This window comes from Aotus nancymaae, unplaced genomic scaffold (assembly GCF_030222135.1).
Source record: "Aotus nancymaae isolate 86718 unplaced genomic scaffold, 86718_ANA_hifiasm-v0.15.2.pri h1tg000025l, whole genome shotgun sequence".
In the NCBI taxonomy this organism is placed as follows: domain Eukaryota; kingdom Metazoa; phylum Chordata; class Mammalia; order Primates; family Aotidae; genus Aotus; species Aotus nancymaae.
In genome coordinates, this window is record NW_026988438.1 from 24,122,622 (window position 1) to 24,139,187 (window position 16,566).

Consider the following 16,566-nt stretch of genomic DNA (forward strand, 5'->3'; position numbering starts at 1 on the left):
CCTTCATTTCTCCGTTTGGAAATGGGGCCTTTTATAGCACAGGCCCATGGTAAGCACTATATCTGCATTTTCTGTTACTCTCCTAAGCTTCCACAGATGTCCAGGCTTATCACAGAGAGCTCAGCATCCTGGGACCAAAAGATAAAGTGACAGTGTGGCAGGCTTTGCACGTTCTCCTCAGGATCATCTCTCCATGAAAGTGAGGAAAACAGATGCAGGTGCCTATGTATGGGAATATTTCTATTGATTATTATTGATATCTCCCTTTCAGGTAAAAAGAGTTGTAAGGATTCCTCTGACTGTGTTCAGCTGAGGTTTTGCATATGTTTTGGTTGTAAAAATGCACCATGTAAAATGATCAGAGATAACTATATACTGGTCAGCCCAAATACTAAAGAAATATCTGTCCAAGGTCTCTTGAATGAAATAAGGTAGTTTTACTGAGGCAGTAGTGGCTACACCTATGACCCATTGGGGAACAGTCCTCACTTCTGACCTCATGCCCTTGGAAGATATTGTCTGATTGAGTCTGTACTGGGCCTGTTGCTGTTTTGGAAGTGATACCAGTGTGTTTTGTGTGTGTGGGCACAGGCATGTGCATGTGTGTGTATGACGGCATTCCATAAGAGGGCTGTGTTGTAGTTGGAGAAGAGCCTAATGCGTATACACCCTACTTGTTTGGAATTTTCTTGAGGCTCAGTTTGACCCTGATGATCTCCCTCATAAGAATGAATTAATCAAACAAAAATGGGTTGCCGCATAGCCATGTCATAAACTGTAGAGACCATTACCATCACCTTCCTTGCCAGCAAGGAACATGCATCCTGATGAAATGGATATCCAGTGGAAGCATCCAGTTTGGTACCAGGAGTTGGAAAATGAAAGGAATAGTTATAAGTGCCACCTCTCTTAAGGCCCGATAAATCCCTTCATTTGCCTTTTAAATGTTAATATAAAAGGTGCTCATTTCAGTTAAGGCCTATAGGTGAACTAAGGAGAATTTGGACAGCCAGTTTAGAAATCATTCTATAACAGTCACTATATTTTTTATTCAAAAATACATGCATATCACCTAACATTCTTTTTTGATTTGTGGATTTATTTAAAAAGTATTACAAATGTATAAGAATTAGATCAGATTTAGTAACAATACATTTAATAAATCATATTTATGGAAAGGAATAAAATTTCATGAGATCGAATCTGCCCCAAGACAATATGAGATAAATGGTGTACTGACAGTGCCTGCTCCAAGCAGAACAAGGAGTACAGGTTGTAACGTGTGAGTGAAATAGAAAGAGATTTCTTCTGACTCTTATTCAGATGCTCAAGGATGACTCCCACCCCATCCCCTAGATTTTCTAAGTATTTGATACTGTGATTCCCTTGTCCTATCTGTGGACAGCACATAATAAATATGAGTATGTTCAGAAGCTGGATGATAGGCTACCTATCATCCACGTTAGCCCGTGGAGTACAAGTCCGTTAGGTGTATGCAGAACAGCTTCATGCCAGTTCTGGGGAGCTTGACAAGCAATCATCCAAATACCATGCCAACAAAATCTGAGCTTTCCTCTTTTTGAGGTTCACCAGCAGCCCTATAAGCTGGTATATACTCTTTTCATTAAAGTCTAGAATGGGAAAAAAAAATCGCCAGAAAGGCCAGGTTAACTAAATAGAGCACCCAGTCTGTGATCTCCATAACAAAACCACTGGACAAGTTCCCATGGAAAAATTCTTTGGAAGTTTCCTCAAAGATGCTACAGCTATGTTTTCGTGACATGGCCCCTCTAAAAATATCAATGAAGCTGCTTATTTTCTAGACGTAAAACCATGACTAGCTAGGTGAATGAAAGAGCTATCTTGTTAGCTTTCAAATAGATGAGGGGGAGGAGGATTGAAGGCTAAAATAAAATTGTCTGTTTACCTTGCAATTTTGTCTTAAAAATGAGTTTTCTGGGCCAGGCACAGTGGCTCACACCTGTAATCCCAGCACTTTGGGAGGCCGAGGCGGGCAGATCACGAGGTCAGGAGTTCCAGACCAACCTGGCCAATATGGTGAAACCCTGTCTCTACTAAAAATACAAAGATTAGCCAGGCATGGTGGCACATGCCTGTAATCCCAGCTACCCGAGAGGCTAAGGCAGAAGGATCACTTGAACCCTGGAGGTGGAGGTTACAGTGAGCCAAGATTGCACCACTGCACTCCAACCTGGCGACATTTCTCAAAAAAAAAAGACTTTTCTGGGATAAAAATTACCCTTAAAGAAATTTATGACATTTTACATAGTGTCAACAATAATAATACATAGTCTTCCCACCTTATTGCTGACAGATCTAATAGCATCTGTATTACCTAGAGAATGTGGTCTTTAGGAATGTGCATGTCTTGCTTCATAAACCTCCTAACTAGGATAACTACCACGTGCCAGACTGTGCTCTCTACCTACTCTCTACTTTAACTTTGGATTCTGTGATAGAACCAGAATTCACAGTCATTCAAAAGAAAGATGGTCTTATTCTCATGTAGATGGTCTTTTGTAATGGCTTGAAATAGTGAGACCCTCTGTCCCATTCTCCAAAAAAAAAAAAAAAAAAAAATGCCTTTTTCCATTGTATACATACATGGAAGATTAATTTTGGGGTAGTCTTCTCCTCCTTTATGAAAATATCTCTTAGCAGTGATTCCTAGACTGTGGTGTGTATAAGAATTCCTGGAGTGCTTGAGAAAATGTTCCTGATTCTACTCCTCTGAGATTCTTGTTGGGGAGAGATGCACTTGAACCCCAGTAATCTGCATTTAATGAGAATTTCTGATGTAGGTGATCCTTGTGGATCATACTTTGAGAAGCTAGACCTTGAATCCCTTGATTCAAATCCCAGCTCTGCTACATTTTTGTGGTTGTTATTTCAGTAAAGTTGCTTAAACTTCTCATGCCTCAATTTCCTCATTTGTATAAATAATGTAATAACATCTCACAGGTCTTTGGGAGTATTGGTTAATCTAGATAAAGTGCTTAGAATGCACTGGATTATTATTAATTACTGGATTAATTCCCGGATTATTAATTGCTCAGTAAATGTTGGCTGGATCAACCCAACAAATCACGGATGTCTTGATATAGATTGTTTCAATCAGATTGGTATTCTCCTCATCTGTCATTCAGATCAACTGAGGAATATATTGGGTCATGCTGGTATGTTAGGAGGGGCAAGGGGTCATTTAATGGCGCACTGCAATAAGTTGTCATTGCTTGTAGGTTAAAAACCAAACTCCTTAACCTGGTGTCTAAGTGCCTGCTGGTCTGGTCTCACATCGTCCTCCCAGTCATTCTCACTGTGATCCTTTCACATTTGGCTTCTTTCAGAATTTCAAAGCTGCCATATTGCCTCCTAGCACGCATGTGTTTGGGTCGCTCTTCCCTTCACTCTCAATATATTAACTTTTACTCTTCCTTTAGGTCGTGGCTTGATGTCACTTTCTCCAAAATGCTTTTCCTGATCTCACTAAGTGATTATTTGTGCTAATAGAACACAGAGTTCATAGCTTTGTTTTTATACCCTGTATCACAGTTATGCTTAATATTTTTGCCTCCTCTACTAGGGTCTGCAGGTTGTAAGGCAGAAACATGTCAGTTTGTTGTATCACTAACTCAAGTGCCTGGCATAGAGACACTGGATAAGTATTTGTTGAAATATTTACTAAATTTTGTTTGAGGGAAGACTTGGATGGAACAATGGTTTCTGCATAAACAGTGAGAATTTAGACAGCCTTCAAGAGGATGGGAAGGCAAAGGGTGGGTGTCCCCATGGCAGAGGAGATTAAGCAGGATGGCTTAGAGGAGACGTTCCAGAAAGGTGGTAGAGAAAACCTGAACCATCGACCACACTGAGGGTGGAGGTTGTCTGGGCAGAGCTGAGAAAAATTGCCAGTGTTGGCACTGGATGCTGCACCTGGGTGATACTTTCTTCCTACACTTAGTGGCATAAGGAGACAAAATGGAAAACCAGGATTCAGATTCTTGAAGGTACAAATCCAACATCAAGACTAATGGACGGCCAGGTGTGGTGGCTCCCACTTGTAATCCCTGGGAGGCTAAGGTGGACGGATCATCTGAGGCCAGGAGTTTGAGACCAGCCAGGCCAACATGGTGAAACCTCGTCTCTACTAAAAATACAAAACTTAACTGGGCATGGTGGCACGTGCCTGTAATCCGAGCTACTCAGGAGGCTGAGGCAGGAGAATTGCTTGAACCGGGGAGTCAGAGATTGCAGTGAACCAAGATAGTACCATTACACTCCAACAAGACTCTGTCTCAAAACAAAACAAAACAAAAACAATGGGCTACAGCTGCGCATTTGGATTGGATGGATATGGAGTTTAGACTGAGCTTTGTTCAGGAAGAAAGGAGGCCTAGGGCTACTGTTGCTGTTTGGACAGTGCATGTGTGGTGGTAGATAGATAGTTTCAGCTTGGCTTCAAGAACCAGAAATGCAAAGAGCAGGCCCCAGCCTCCTCAGAAGCCTCATCTGGGTCATTATGGGCTGAGGGTACCAGGCTTGCAGAGACCTTTAAGGAAGAAAAGGTTCTCCTTGAGGTTGTTGTGATGCTAAGGCAGATGACAATAGGGCACAGGATAATTCCTTTCTCTCTAACATAAGCCCAAATTGGAGCCTTCTGTGACACTTACCATTTTCCATCAATCTCTGTGGAACTGAGGGCTTCCGCAGACCCCTGGGTGAGATTGCCAACTTCTGATCCCCCTCCTGAGTCTGACCAGGATGTGTAGCCATTTACTGCTCAGTGGCGGCCCCTGCTGCTAAGGAGAGAGATAGCAGTACATTCATAGTTGGTGACATTAATTCTAGTCATGCAACCGGGGAATTTGGAGCAAGCAGGGGAGGAGTCTGAGGGTATGAAAATGGGCTGAGAAAATCCAGGGAGATCCCCAGTGTTCAGAGCGCCTTGGTGAGGTGCTAATGCAGAAAAGAGCTGGGCCTGAACACTCCGTGCTTGCAAAATCTTCCACAGGGCTCCCATGTAATCGCTTCATTCCAAAGATTTGCTAGGAACCACCGCAGTGCCCCTCGGAGAAATACGATTGCAAACTTTAACTTTTATTTTCAGAGCTCTCAGGGCTGTAAGGCAACAAATATTTTTAAAGATACTCCCCTAATTCTTTAGGTTAAAAGTTGCAGTAATTTTAATTAGGGGAGAGGCTGTTTATGTTTGTTTACATCCTGCGTAAGAATTAGAGTGTGGATCCTCCCAGTGGGACCCCTGCTGGGATGCACTCCGGAATGCTTGCAGTCCCGGGTATGTGAGCACCCCTGGTGTGCATGCATTGTGTGTACATCGCTAGGTGGTTCCATGACATTTCTGGACAAAAACTGTATGTGAAAAGAAGGTAGGAGAAAGCAAACTCACAATCAAATAAAAGTAGAGAGAGGGGAAGAGATGAAATTGCAGTTGATTATGGGTCTGGCAGCAGATGTTCTACACGAATCCAACTCGCTGCAGCCAGTCTGTTTCTATGGCAACAGAATCAGTAATTATTGAGCCCAGGCACTCCCCCCTTTCTCCCAACAAGGTGGAGGCTGATGAATATGAACTATCTCCAGCCCATCACCAGCTTTTTCTTTCTCTTCTTGTCCTTATTTGTTTTTTGGTTCTTTATAAGAAAATGTGAGGGATATTGAGAAGTACTAAGAAGGGGAGCTATGTGTTTATTGAAAAAAGAGCATAGGGCACTAAAATAGAAATGAAGTTATTATTTTTCTCCTGTGATACTCTAAGAGAAAAGCTCTTCCTAGAAAAGCCGATGATCTCTGAAGATGCTAAATAAATGAGCAGGAGTTTCCCTGAAATGGAGGCGCCCTTTGATTGGCTGATCTTTCCTCGACTCCTGCCAATCGGAGCATCCCTGGGCTCCAGCTCCATAAACATAAGCAAAGCTACATGCTTATTCCTCTGGACTTGGAGTGTATACCATTCAAAGGTGTGCGGCGGGTCTCTGTTCACATGGCTCAACTGGAAACCTGTTTCATGAACAAGCTTACTCGGGAACCATCTGGTGGTATTCCGGCACATTGTTCTTCTGGGGGACGACTCTAAGTCGCTTTGTGGTGGCAGCAGCTTAGAAGCAGTATTTGTGGTTGGGAAAGATGGACTTACGGGAGCTTGGTGAGTAAACCTCAGTCTCACACATCTGTCCACTGGTATTAGCAGCCGGAGCTAAATGTAGCTTTGTCCTATTGTCTGCCAAGAAAACCAAATTGGAACAAGCACATGGAAGAGCGGGCGTTCAAGGGTTCCCATGATGTAGGAGACTGGATTCAAAAGACTGCATGCTTTGCTTGGGTCTGATCTGATTTGTAGTTGACTATACATTATACTTGGACGTTGGTTGTCTAGTTAGGATTAGTGTAAGGAGCAGAGTTCTGCTTTATTTCCCTGTCGATGCATTTTAAAAGAAAATGCTTCTAAAGCTACATTAATAACAAGAGTCAACGCTGTGTATTGCTAGAAAGAGAGAAAAAGGTGCAGGCACGGAGCCCGGAGCTGCTTGATTGTGTTGCTGGTGTTTGCATTGTGAAGAGAGATGTTAGTACAATGGCCTGTCAAACACTTCTTCAGACCCCTAGCCATGGAACGAAGCATCTCTTCTCCATGTACCACTGTTCTCTGCTTGGGAAATGTGTAACTGAGCTAGGTCATGTCCTTTACTTCTTTTGTGAAACCCATCTCCAAATTGAAATATGTTTTTTAATTAATTGCAAAGATAAATTGAGGTGCAGTTGGAAAGATTTCAGCAGTCAAAAAGCATGCTTCAGAATGACTCGATTTTGCATCCTTTTAAACCTCTGAAAAACCAGAGAGGGTTTGCAAAGTTATATTCAAGGATTGGCTCTCTGCTAGGAAAGGGATGCTCTGAGCTATTGCTCTGCTCCCTGGGGTTTAATTTTCTGACACTGGTGATGAAATTTTCAATTTCATTGGGTAGAAACAGGCAGAACAAGAAAGCAGTACTATAAACAGGCAATGGAGGGGCAGCGTGAGGAGAGAGAAACTCTTAGCCTGTAGGGACCCTTTTAGCTGCAAACTTAAAAATGTATATGGCAAGACATAACCTAAGCAGAGAGCAGGATTCCAGAGGAGCTATAATTTTTCTGAACGGGTAGAGGAAAGGTATTGTCATTGGCTTGGGTGCAGAGAGTGGGGGCTGAACTTGGGGCTCCTGTCTCTGCCTCAGATCTTTTCCTGTGTTCGTCTCCTGATTTTGAGGACTTTTCAATGTTGCTTTTTTAAAAATGTGATTTCCTGTCTTATGTGCCTGATATGTGCCTGAAAGTGTCATTGCACACTTGATGTCTTCTATTTACAGTCCACTTGACTTCAAATAATGGAGCGAGGAAAAGAGAATAAGGCATTATCCTATGGTTTATGAAGAAATGCACATGAAATAGTCAAGAGAAATCTTACTGGTTTATCCTTTTTAAAACATGTCCTTTTGCAAAGGAGAATGGTGTGGGTCTTCACGTGGCTCTAGATTAGAATTTACTTTATCCTAAATAGGATCTGTGATGAATGGTTAAAGAAACAAAAGAGCTAGGAAGCTTTCACCTATAGAAGACTCAAGGCAGGGTGAGGGCGACTGGGTGTCAGAGAGAGATCTCCTACTCTGTGTCTGTTAAAGAAGTAGGGCTGATGATGCAGGAGAGGGAGAATTCCCTAACTGTGGGTGGTAGTGCATCAGGGACACCTGATCACTTGACAGGGTCAGTGACCTGTTTGTTAGCTGAAGGCCTTTCTGGAGCTGTAGACTGGTCTCTGATCCCATGAGGCTCCAGATGGCTGGATACATTGACAATTCTGCCTGACTGGAAGCGCCTGTGTGCACGTTTACTCTGCCTGCTGCAGCGCACTCCTCAGTACACCTCGATGCTCGATTTTAAGGAAGTCTGGTTTCCAGAGGATGTGCATTAAGTGACAGTGAGCTCCTTATAGTCAATGTCCATCTCACCTTGGCCCCTTCTCTCCCCCAGTAGTGTCACTTTACATGAGCAAAGTGCTGGCACCTGTTGGTAAGAATGAGAGAAGAAACCAGCCTTTTATGGAAGCAGTAAAAAATGTTTATAAAAAAATCTGAAACAGTAGTTCTTAAGCTATTATTGGATTATGGAGCTCTTTAAGAATGTGAAAGCTATGAACCTCCTCTCTGCCCCTGCTAAAAATACATTCATGCACAAACACATAACACTTTGATAATCAGGAATTTTAATGTAAAGCAAGATCCCTGTCCTGGGGGAATAACCGAGAATGTATCATACCCTGAAATTCATCATCTCCTTCTTTTCAGATGGGTCCACTAAATGCTGCAGCCCCATCTCAATCTGCCTTCAGCATTTACTGTGTGCCAGGCACTGCTCAATACATTTTATATGTGGATATAATAACTCACTAAATCTTCCAACAGCCCTAACAGGACAAATTTTGTGTGTGTGTGCCTGTTTTAGATGAGGAAATTTACTTGCCAAAATATTAAGGACCTTGCCTGCGTTTACCTTGCTAGAAACTGACAAGTGCTTTGTGTTTCCCGTATGTTGATATACTTGTTGCTGTGTTCGTATATGGAAGGAAAGTGAGCAGATAGGGGAGCATGGTTTCATCGGCTTGTCAGCCTGTCAAGTGGAGTCAGGCCATAGGTAGTTGAATTAAACAATCATCACAATAATTAAAGTCAAATTGAAAAGGCATTTTGGGGTGGTTGGGTGAATTATTAATAATACCATTTAAGAAGTGTGAGCTAAGAGAAAGCTAATTACAAAATGCCCCATTGGTTGCCCTTCTGTGTTACTGTGGGATGCAGCCATCTCATTCCTGTAGCATTTATTTGCCTGGTATGATTTGGGTCAGTTTACCTAGGAGACCAGTTCCTCCTGGGCCATCTGGGAGAGGTGACAGGTCTCCAGTGTCCCACAGCTGCCCTTTGCTTGCATTTACCAGGAATGACTTACAGTGGCCAAAGCAATGGTGAGGGTGATGAAGAACCAGGAACCACCAGGAAGCCAATGTGGGTGGGTGCCCATGACCTGCAATGGCTGCAGGAATCACCAGGGCTACCATGCTTTCTCAAGACCTATGAGTAGGGGAGATTGGCCCAGCTCAGAAATACAAACTGTGTTCCTCAGAATTTGAGGGAGAATTGATGGCTCCTAGGGCAATGTGGAGCTGGATGGGTGTGTGAATCCTCCACACCCACTTCAGCCACTGCATCTCCCCTTCTGTTTTCTAAATGGATTCACAATGAAGATGTAACAATAAAAAATGAGAAGGAAGGGGTTAGGCTGCTAGAGGGAAGAAGAAAAGCTATTCATCTTATCAGTGTGTCTTATATTACATAAAAAAATAAGCAAGATTGTAATGCTAAGTGGAAAGGAATCTACAGGGGTCATGGTAACAGGTTTTTAAAAAATGAGTTCTTGGTTATGCTTGCCTATTATTATGCACTTTCTAGTATTATACTAGGTATATAAATATGTAGAAGACATTTTAACAAGTGTACAAAAAATGTACTACAGGGACAATATAGCAGATCTCATTTTACACCGATGCCGTCCAATGGAAATATGATGCAAGTTATGTATGTAATTTTAATTTTTCTAGCAGTGCACCTGAAAAAAAGTAAAAAGAAACAGATCAGTTAATTTTAATGATATATGTTATTTTACCCACTGTGTCCAAATTATTATCATTTCAATGTGTATCTACAAAACTATTAACAAAATATTTACATTGAATTTTTCATGCTAAGTCTTTGAAATATGACATGTGTTTTACACTTACAACACAACTCAATTTGGATACTGGATTTTCACAGGAAATCTGTATTTAGATCTCATAAAATTCATAGTTTAAAAAGTAGATTCATGTGCACAAGTTGTTCCAAACATACATCAAAGTTTTCCAATAACTGAATTGAGTATTGGTTTTTAAATTTAAATTTGCTAAAATTAAATAAAATTTACAATTCAGCTGCACAGTCACACTGAGCACACGCTTCAAGGCTTTCCTAGCCACGTGTTTGGTGGCTACTCTACTGGGCAGTGTGGCACTAGGATCTCAGAACTTTCCTCACACACTAGGCCAGTAACTTCCCTCACTCCATCATCATGCCGCGGCACCTTTATCTCTTTTACCTCCGCAAGGTACCTGGACTTCCTGCTCTGGTAACAGAGAAACAGCATGTTAGTATTCATAAACATGTTAACTTTTGCTTTCACCGTTGCTCACAGTGAACTCAAGGTGGACAGCTAAATCTTCGTTTCTCTGTTACACTGTTTGGCAAGGGGAATTAAAATAGCATGCTGTCTCCTCTTGCAGAGAGTCAGCACTCGTCCATCTGTGGCATGTCTTTCTTATTCCTTACATACCTTGGCCCTGCTACTTACTGTGCTTTGTGGCCCCCTCTTTCAACTCAGTATGGAGCGTGGGTTTAATTTTAATCATAAACAAACCATGACTGAGAAGGTAACTCTTGTTACAAGCAGATAATTCTTCATGAAGACAAGTATAAATTCAGGATAAGGAGTGATTTAATTACTAATCTTACTCAATTCTGCAAATTTTGTTTGGTGAGAAAATATTGACTAAATATTCTTTCAGTTAATTGGGCCTTGAAAGTCATGCCTTCAATACCAGATATTATCCTATATCTGTACTCCCCAAAGATTTATTTTAATGTAAAACTCACCATGAAAAAGTAATCAATCTCTTCCATAACTAGATCAGAACCATGCTGCAAAGCCTTCTTAGCGGCATCTAGTCTCAATCTCCTAAAGATGTCCCTCTTGATGATGTCATCTAAATCAAATAGGTGAAATGAGTGAGCTTTGAGAAAGTTTAAGAGGACTGAGCTTAGAGTGAGCTCTGGCAAATGGAGGCCAAAGCTCACTCTAAGAGCAGTCCTATTAAACTTTCCTTTAATAAATAGATCTATTAAGAATTCCACAAAACATTAAGAAAAAAAAACCATGTAGTTGAATACCATCTTTCTTATCAGGAATGCCTTCTGGCCCAATGGTCCCCATTTCCTGCATGTTGGACAGAATTCCCCTTGTGCACTTAAACAGACAGCAAATGTTGCTTAGAGTAAATTGTGTGAGTCCTTTACAACTTCTTTCTTTTGATAATATTACTTAAGTTTTTGTAGTGAAGCAACACTGGTGGAACAAAGAGATTAAACCATAGGCAGGGTTGAATCTCAGAGCAAGCTGAGTTGCTTTGCATATCTGCTGATATTCAGCCAAGCCGAGGCCTAATACTCTCAGTCATGAATCAAAATTAGTGATTTGGGATTTCAGTGAGTGCAGAGATGCTGGGAAGTAGCTGCACATCACTTAAGTAAAATTATCATTACAGTAAGTATCTTTGGATTACCACAGGATTTGGAAGTCTACTAATTTGCTAGCTCATTTCGAGCAATCTGTGATATTCTAGAACTACAGGACTAGAAAAGCATTCACATGATGACAGAGCAGTAATCTAGAGTCTAAGGCTTTAGAATGTTGTTTCTAGTTTAGCAACTAAGTTTTGCAAGTTATTTAAACTTTGTGCTTTTCAGCAACTTTACATGGGTAAACTGAAGTGCAGACTTGGTGACTTCCTATGTCATCATCTCTGTGTCAAACTTCTGAAATATCTAGCTATCTGTCTTCTGGGGCCCATGTTCCATTGAGCATAACAAGCTTTCCCAGTATATCCAGACCGAACTTCAGAATCCTTCTTAACACAGCACTAAGTCAACCACTAGTGAGATATCAGAATTGTCTTACAGCTGAAACTGATTTTTCATCCCTCTGCTTTGTCCTTGCCTCAGCTCAGTGCCTTGTGCAAGACTTTGAAAAGAAGCATACAGGGAATTGTCATCAGTATGCATGGTTTCGGTGATAAGGCAGACAGCTCTTTACTCATCCTCTTGCTCAGCCGTTCCATGGAGGTGTTGCCATCTGAGAAGGAGGGCTGCAGCCTGGCACTTTGGGAGCTCACTTCTCTTTTCCTTTGAGCTCTAAGTGATGAGAGACCTGTCAAGGAGAGCTGTTCACTGGCATCATTCCCAGACCTGGAAGTATAATGAAATAAAGTTTCATTCCAACTTGGTTGGAATTCTTGCAGCTGAACATTTAAGATAGCATCTGGGGAAGTTCTGACATACACATGCCTGGTGGGAAAGAAACACCCATTAGCTAATGGAACTCAGGCCTTCACACTGGAAACCCAAGTCAGGGCCACTCTGGGCAACTCAGTTCTAACTAGAGTCAACCAGGCCAGCAGATGAGATGGATCCCCCTCCTTGCCTGATGAGCCAATAATTTGAAGTCTGCATTTCAGAAGCTTTATTGTACACCAAGAGGGATATCAAAGCAGGAACTGGTTTGAAAACCATCAACGCTGGTACTGTCCCTAGACCTAGACTACTTAATTCTAAGGGTTCCAGGGCACTCTTTTTAGTACTATCAGAGTAGTAGCAGGGCCATATATTTTAGCTTTAGAGAATGATGGGTGGGGGGGACTAGGGGTAAAAGCCGCATCCTAGATTCCCTGAGCCAGGCTTAAATATCTGGACAAAGTAGGCATAAGAAGCTTTGCAAAGACCACCTTATGAGCCATGCTTCTGTCCTCTCTAAAATTTTCCAAGAACTGGGTAGAGGGACTCCTTAATCTCTCTGAACCTTCGTTTCCTCATCTGTAGAAAGGGAAGTAGGTACATTTCCCATGGGGCTGCTAACAAATGAAAATAAAAATGATGTCTGTGTGAGTGATTAGTAAACTATAATATGTATGTGAGGAGAAAATTGTCTGATTCTATCCCTTGGATAGAAGCCATTTATTTTTCATCTCACACAATATCTAGTTCTGCTCTTTTGTCATGGAAGGTTCTCTACTTTCAGATTATTCTCCTAAATAATCCTCAGACACTACCCCAACCCTGCTAGCAGCGCATGCCACCCAGAGAGAAAGGTACTACACTTAAAAGCCAGGGCCTGGGTCAAGTTTCAGTATAGCCACCAAGTAAGGTTTAGGTTTCACCACGTTGCCTCTCCAATCTTTAGTATTTTTTCTACTGGATAAAATATAGATCACATCTACTCTACATAGAAATGTTTAGAGTGCATGTATTAATATATCCCGTGTACTCTGTGGATTTTAAAATAAGGTCTTATCGATTATGTTTCAAATCTAGTGTCTTCTAATGACTCAGCCTTGTTTATTGAGAAGGAATAATTGGAACCTATTTCTAAGGTAGTAGAAACTCCAGGATGGTGATGTGTAGTTTCCTGGTTTTGGAAGCCAGTCAACATCAAATGATATTGTGCCTCTAGGGAGATGCCTGGCAGCATTCAAGAAGTCTGTGACCTGCCATAAATAATTGGTGGCTTTTACATTTCTAAGTCAAGATGTTCTTGGTCTCCACACATGGCCCATAAATCTTTCTGATTAGCTGAGCTTTAGCCATTCTATCCCAACTCTTTCTTCTTCTTGAAGGCGTAATGAAAGCTTTGAGAAACATGTACATTTTTGGCTCTTTCATATTGCAAGTTTCCCAGCCACTTCTTGATGACTTTCTTCTCCACCCACCCTCCACTCCCACCAGCCACCCACTTTATACCCCTGATATATTCTGTCAAGAGAGGAGAAGGGGTGATTTCTTTCTCTGTTATGTCTGGACATCTATTTACTATAAACCCATAGCATCCTAGGTCTTGAAGTAACCTGAGTTCTGTGATGTCAAATAGATTTCATCTGGTGACAACTTAGGTCCACTGGCCGTGGCTGTCTGGGGCTCTACATCTGGGTTCCATGAGCCAACAGGGAGTGCGGGTAGGGTAACAGCATACAGTTAGAGGTTCAGAGACATTCATTGACTTGTTAATATCCACTGTTAACAAAGGACAAAGTTCACATTTTCTTGCTCAATTTATTCGACAACCAATGTTTGCTGAATGCCGACTCTGTATCAGGTACTGTTCTAGGTCTTGGGATTCCCAGTTGTGAGTATATATAGATTAATCTGTATGGAGATTTCTTTTTCAGGCAGTCATTAGCCTCAAAGTTGGAACTCCCCAGAATATGGAAACTACAATAAGAAAAAGTTTCAACAAACCACATTTATTTATGTATTCACTAAGTCATCTGTGCATTCACCTATGCATTCATTTCCATGCCTGTTTACATAAAGAAAGTTCATCCACTTTCAAAAATTGGGCCTTTGTAAGAGTTGTTTCAAAACAATTTGAAAGTAATCGGTGAAAACAAATTAGACAACAGCTGTCTTTGCCTTCCGCGCTCCTTCCCCTCTAAACATCTAAGAGAAACTGAACTATAAAAATGAATTCAAGAGCTATACACTATCCTAGTTTCACAAAGCAACCTACGAGTAGAAACTGGGTGGACCAAATTTTTTCTACTCTGGGATAGAGTAGAAAGTTTCTGAACTGTTGAAACTGTTGAGGGAGAAAGAATTTGCAGCTATGGTGATCTAGAACTGTTGCAATTCCGTGTGACGTGGGTAGAAGTATAAATGGCAATAGATATGAAAATCTATTATCCCCATATTTGAGCGCTGTAGGTAAATATACAATAATCTTACCCCCTGGGTGTGGTGATCTGTCTCTGTCTACCACTCCTGGTATAATTGTCCTTTGTAAACTTACTCCCCATTACTTGCTTCAAGGCCAGCCCAATGTCAGAAACACTTGCACTGATGGTTTTAAGAGCTAGTAAGTACTCTCTTTGTGCCAGGCATGTTGCATATTCCTTTAGTGGGATTTCTTAAACTTTTCTTAAAATTTTCAGTGTAGTGATTATTTTAAAATTACCACATAGCATGCTCTGTCAAGCAACAATTTTTATTGAAGAGTACATCTTCCTATGCTCAAAGGATACAGGGCCAGACTCAGGGAGACTCCAATTCTCAGTCTCTGTCCTTTTCCTAACAGTTTCAGTGGAGCATTAAAAGCAGTGTTAAAAGGCATTGTATCCCCTTTTATAGATAAGGAAACAGACGCACAGAGAGTTAGCTTATTATCCGGTTAGTAAGTGGCAGAATGAAGTTCAAATTCAAGTGTGTCTGATTCCCAAGCCCACATTTTTACTGAGATCAGGTGCCTCCATTTCAATGCCGTCTGTACATAGATCTACAGCTAATACACTGGAAAAATAATCTTCAAGCTGGATGCTCATTCTCCTGAAGGGCGTGAAGATTTTTAAGGGAAAGAAAGGCATGGATAATTAGCTTTACAGTAATCCATTTTCAGATTCTCAGCTTTCACACGTACATTAAAACTGATCATCTTGCAATAGCACCTGTGGCTTTCACACCAACTTTTCCCAACCACTCTTCTCCCTCTTGATAAAAGAAAGGCTCCCTCTCACCTCCATCAGATCTTACTATGGTGTGTTGCCCAAAATATATGAACTTCTCTGAGAGCCAAACAAAAGGACTTGTGACCTAGATGGGTCCCTGTCATGTTAAGAGAGGCATTCCCAATGGGATACTTCTCTTGGGTTTAGAAATTATGTATCAAAATTTGTAATAAAGTCATGTTTTAATTAATTTATATTAATAATAATTATGCTGTTAAGTTCAATCAAGATTTTTTTTTTTTGAGACTGAGTCTTGCTGTATCGCCCAGTCTGGAGTGCAGGGGCACAGTCTTGGCTCACTGCAACTTCCACCTCCCAGGTTTAAGCAATTCTCCTGCCTCAGCCTCCTGAGTAGCTGGGCTGACAGGTATGTGCCACCACACCCGGCTAATTTTTTTATTTTTTGTAGAGATGGGTTTTCACCATGTTGGCCTGGATGGTCTCAATCTTTTGACCTCGTGATCTGCCTGCCTCACCTCCCAGAGTGCCCGGATTACAGGATGAGCCACCCTGCCCAGCCAAGAAGAAAATTTTTATTAGAGCCTTCTGTTCACAGGAAGTGTTTTTTAAGTTAGATTTTAGTATGTTTGTGTTTTTGTTTCAGAGAAGTATGATACGATGATTAATAAAAGACTTTTAAGCATAAAATTCCATTATGATAAAATTCTGCATGAGTAGAATTGAGGTAGAGTGGCAAAAATGGGAAGTAAAATGGGAATTTGGGTTCTAGGGCAGGCATTAGCAGATAATGGCCTGTAGGCCAAATATGGCCCACTACCTGGACTTATAAATACATTTTATTGGGACACATCTGTGCCTATTTGTTTGTGTATTGTCTGTCGGTAGCTGCTTTGATATTGTAGTGGCACAGTTAAATAGCTGTGATAGAGACTGCCTAGAAAGCCTAAAATATTTAGTATTTGTGCTTTTACATGAAGTCTATTGACCACTTTTCAAGGAGGAAAATAATGATTAAAATTTCCAACTATTCGAGAAGAGATTATTTGTGTTTTTTTAAGTGAGTCATATGGATCTCAAATTACTATTGTATGTATATTCAACTATACATTAAAAAGCTTACAGTTTTATCGGTTTTTCTTTTTGTTTGTTTTGTTTTGTTTTGAGATGAGTCTCACTCT

At 41.1% G+C, this 16,566-nt stretch overlaps 1 protein-coding gene across 6 annotated transcripts in view; it reads left to right on the top strand.

Annotated features, from left to right (window-relative positions):
- ELMO1 (engulfment and cell motility 1) overlaps window positions 1–16,566 on the top strand; it is a 571,068-nt gene that overhangs the window by 431,515 nt on the left and 122,987 nt on the right. Inside the window, exon 1 of one of the 6 annotated variants that reach the window (XM_012461271.2) lies at window positions 5,648–6,184. The exons of the other annotated variants lie outside the window; for them this stretch is intronic. The gene's annotated coding sequence lies outside the window, so the exon portion shown is untranslated. Of the gene's footprint in view, window positions 1–5,647; window positions 6,185–16,566 lie in introns of those variants that run through there. 6 annotated transcript variants of the gene reach the window in all.